The sequence below is a fragment of the Anopheles coluzzii genome (assembly GCF_943734685.1).
Source record: "Anopheles coluzzii chromosome X unlocalized genomic scaffold, AcolN3 X_unloc_91, whole genome shotgun sequence".
NCBI lineage: Eukaryota > Metazoa > Arthropoda > Insecta > Diptera > Culicidae > Anopheles > Anopheles coluzzii.
The window spans coordinates 2,501-7,500 of record NW_026054526.1 but is presented as its reverse complement, the minus strand read 5'-3'; positions in this window follow the sequence as shown (position 1 = coordinate 7,500).

Below are 5,000 nucleotides of genomic sequence, written 5' to 3'. Positions count from 1 at the left end.
ATTACTTTACGTTCTAGTAGCAAGATCGATTTTCCGGTCTAGCACGGCAGTACGCCTGCATGCATACACTCCATGTACCAAAAATGTATCAACCTAGGCGTTGCTCAGTAGCTTTTGGCGGCACATGTAAAAAGTACTCGAGTTCAGATTCTTGGAACTTTGCGTATTGTTCAAAACTTATAACGAAAACTAAATTATAAATGGGTAAAAGGCTAGGCGTTTCTCAGTAGCTTTTGGCGCCACGTGGCAAAAGTATTCGAGTTCAGATTTCTGGGACTTAGCGTATTTTTCAAACCTGATAATGAAAATTGAAGTACAAATGGGGCATAAGCTAGGCGTTGCCCAGTAACTTTTTTCGCCACATGGAGGAAGTAGTCGAGCTCCAATTTCTGGGACGTAGCGTATTTTTCAATCATAATAAACCAAATCAAACATAAAAATCATGAAACTTACACCACGTCCCTAGGTTGTGCACAAAACGTAACGATAAAGTGCCGGCGAGGTTAGAGGTGCACCAAAATTGTGTACCGATTAGGAAAAGTACTCTATGTTGCTATGACTTGGGTAAAAAGTGTTGATTAACTGCTGGTTACGATAGACAGTTGCTTATCGTACACATCGCAAACGAACACCCCTTAGTGAGCAGTAGCAGAAGTCGATGGAACAAAGCGAATGCATTACAAACTGATCAAGTAAAATAAGGAACGCTACGTACTAGGACTTCTTTCCAAGAATGGTGTCCGCGACGGGAGGGCAAGCGTCCTTCCCAGGTTTCCCTAGTAAACCTTGTATGGTAAACATACCCAAGCGTGTCCGTAAGCACGCAACGATAGTCACGAACGAGCACATACCTAGGGAAAGTACTCTACGTACTAGGACTTCTGTCCAAGAATGGTGTCCGCGACGGTCGGGCACTGTGACGCAATTACCAAATCCTAGAATCGTACAAGCAGTGTGTACAAACATAAACATTAACGCGTTCGCTCGGGCTGCGCCGTCCGTGTTGAACACAAATGCGGGTGATTATATGAGTGGATGGACAAAAACATGCGTGGCGAAGACAATTTTCTGCACGATGTGCACATAGCTCATTTCGTCGTCCCGGGCGAATGGAAAAACACAAAAATCTCGAGTATCTTTCTAGGTTTCTGTTATAAAAGGGCAGGCCAAAAGGTGACCGGTTGAGATGAGCATTTTAAGCATGCAAGCACTTAATTGCAACTTTTCCTACAAAAACTAGGTACGTACACGTAGATTGTATCAACATGGACATCCATGATTGCGTACGCCCGGGCTGCGCCCTCCGTGTTGTACTTTCCCTGATTGGTACACAATTTTGGTGCAAGTGTACCAACATCGACATCTATGAACGCGTACGCTCGAGCTGCACCCTCCGTCTTGTACTTTCCCTGATCGGTACACAGTTTTGGTGCACGGCTATCCCGAAAGGCAACTTGTACCAACATCGACATCCATGAACGCGTACGTAGCGTACTTTCCCTGATCGGTACACAATGTTGGTGCACGGCATAGGAAATGGGCTTAAAATGGTCAAACTCAATCCATTTCCACTAAAGATAGTCAATAACAGCTGTGCCGATGAAGTAGGGCACGATGCAAGTCAATGTTATTTAATGAATTACATGTTCACCATACATTTCAGTACAAAATTGCTCGGTCAGACCTACAAAGTGCTATATCTCGAATACTAAACGTCGCAGATGGGTGTCGTAGAACAATTTTAAGTTCGTCTAACGATTCTACATCCGATTCTGGATAGTGGTTTTTCGACCACTTTTCAACATTTTGTGACACCCCGAACCTAGGGGCAGCTCCCTAGCTTTTTTCAAAAATGTGCACCGAACGGGCCAGAGAGCTCGAGTAGTCGAAAATTTTTTTTTTTGCTAAAACCCCTCAAAACGTGTCAGGAACGCACCCTAGATGATGAAAAGTGCAACCAGAATGTCAATCGACAACATGCCCGGGGGTACAAATTTGCTCTACGCGTCCCTAGGTAGGGTACTTTTTCATACAAACATCAAAGTGTACGGTGCACACAGTGCGCGGAACAAAAATTGCTCGGTCAGACCTAGGACGGGCCATATCTCGAATACTAAACGTCGCAGATGGGTGTCGTAGAACAATTTTAAGTTCGTCTAACGATTCTACATCCGATTCTGGATAGTGGTTTTTCGACCACTTTTCAACATTTTGTGACACCCCGAACCTAGGGGCAGCTCCCTAGCTTTTTTCAAAAATGTGCACCGAACGGGCCAGAGAGCTCGAGTAGTCGAAAAATTTTTTTTTGCTAAAACCCCTAAAAACGTGTCAGGAACGCACCCTAGATGATGAAAAGTGCAACCAGAATGTCAATCGACAACATTCCCGGGGGTACAAATTTGCTCTACGCGTCCCTAGGTAGGGTACTTTTTCATACAAACATCAAAGTGTACGGTGCACAAAGTGCGCGGAACAAAAATTGCTCGGTCAGACCTAGGACGGGCCATATCTCGAATACTAAACGTCGCAGATGGGTGTCGTAGAACAATTTTAAGTTCGTCTAACGATTCTACATCCGATTCTGGATAGTGGTTTTTCGACCACTTTTCAACATTTTGTGACACCCCGAACCTAGGGGCAGCTCCCTAGCTTTTTTCAAAAATGTGCACCGAACGGGCCAGAGAGCTCGAGTAGGCGAAAATTTTTTTTTTGCTAAAACCCCTCAAAACGTGTCAGGAACGCACCCTAGATGATGAAAAGTGCAACCAGAACGTCAATCGACAACATGCCCGGGGGTACAAATTTGCTCTACGCGTCCCTAGGTAGGGTACTTTTTCATACAAACATCAAAGTGTACGGTGCACAAAGTGCGCGGAACAAAAATTGCTCGGTCAGACCTAGGACGGGCCATATCTCGAATACTAAACGTCGCAGATGGGTGTCGTAGAACAATTTTAAGTTCGTCTAACGATTCTACATCCGATTCTGGATAGTGGTTTTTCGACCACTTTTCAACATTTTGTGACACCCCGAACCTAGGGGCAGCTCCCTAGCTTTTTTCAAAAATGTGCACCGAACGGGCCAGAGAGCTCGAGTAGTCGAAAATTTTTTTTTTGCTAAAACCCCTCAAAACGTGTCAGGAACGCACCCTAGATGATGAAAAGTGCAACCAGAACGTCAATCGACAACATGCCCGGGGGTACAAATTTGCTCTACGCGTCCCTAGGTAGGGTACTTTTTCATACAAACATCAAAGTGTACGGTGCACAAAGTGCGCGGAACAAAAATTGCTCGGTCAGACCTAGGACGGGCCATATCTCGAATACTAAACGTCGCAGATGGGTGTCGTAGAACAATTTTAAGTTCGTCTAACGATTCTACATCCGATTCTGGATAGTGGTTTTTCGACCACTTTTCAACATTTTGTGACACCCCGAACCTAGGGGCAGCTCCCTAGCTTTTTTCAAAAATGTGCACCGAACGGGCCAGAGAGCTCGAGTAGTCGAAAAATTTTTTTTTGCTAAAACCCCTAAAAACGTGTCAGGAACGCACCCTAGATGATGAAAAGTGCAACCAGAATGTCAATCGACAACATTCCCGGGGGTACAAATTTGCTCTACGCGTCCCTAGGTAGGGTACTTTTTCATACAAACATCAAAGTGTACGGTGCACAAAGTGCGCGGAACAAAAATTGCTCGGTCAGACCTAGGACGGGCCATATCTCGAATACTAAACGTCGCAGATGGGTGTCGTAGAACAATTTTAAGTTCGTCTAACGATTCTACATCCGATTCTGGATAGTGGTTTTTCGACCACTTTTCAACATTTTGTGACACCCCGAACCTAGGGGCAGCTCCCTAGCTTTTTTCAAAAATGTGCACCGAACGGGCCAGAGAGCTCGAGTAGTCGAAAAATTTTTTTTTGCTAAAACCCCTCAAAACGTGTCAGGAACGCACCCTAGATGATGAAAAGTGAAACCAGAACGTGAAACGACAACTTTGTTGGGGGTACCCTTTTTACTCTACGGGCCACTAGCTTAGGCGCGCCAACAGCGCTTTCCTCTCGGGTTCCCATTTTTTGCCCTCCTGGGATTATGATCATTTACTCATTGCCTACTATAGGGAAGGTACCTTGCTCCGAGGTCAAAAATGAAGATTTCACCAAATCGTAGTTTTAACCTCTATTTAGTCGTAGGAGCATGGTTTGCAGTGTCCGTGGGTCATATAAGCCCCCGTTTGGGTCATACGTCCCCTCCCCGATGAAAATCGTCATATGACTATAGGCCGAACTTATGAAGCAAAAGTGGTGTCTGGTGGGTTCTGCCGATGATCTTAACCTATGATTTTGAGTTTCCACTCTTTCAAAACGTTTCCTGGAGCAGTACATCACGGGTCTACGGACCCAAAGACTTCGTTGCGATGGTTTCAAGCATAAAAGTTGTAACAGTTAAGGGTTTTTAATACGCGTATATTAAATCATTGCTTGAAACTAAGCTTCGTTGTCTTTAAACTCTGCAAGACCAATCGAACTTCTTAGGGAAACTCGAAGCATTCACGCTAAGCTGGTGGTGCAGGGCACATAGCGTGATGAAACCGGGTTTCCCTAACCAATGTGGCATATTTTTTCCCTGAGAGTGAAGCTCAGACCCACGTAGGGGAGAGCGAAGTGGAACTTTAATGTTCAATGCAGCAAATGTTCGCCATGCGGATAAACAAGTTGGAATAGTTCAATGTAGTGTAATGCAAACACGAATCGCAAATAACGATACGGGACCCAGAAGCAATTCTGCGGATCCCTCGGGGAGTGGTGAGTTGATATAAATTAGAGGTGAAAGTCCAAGTTGTTCGAGCTCCGGCTCGGCAGCCGATACGAGGTTCCTGTTGAGCTTGTTTGTACATCGCGCAGAGGCGCCGTTCGGTTCTAGCAATGATTCCCGCCACCATGTTCCATGCGTGCAGAGATCCGTTAGAGCTCGTTCAATGTGTCCCGCCGTGATTACG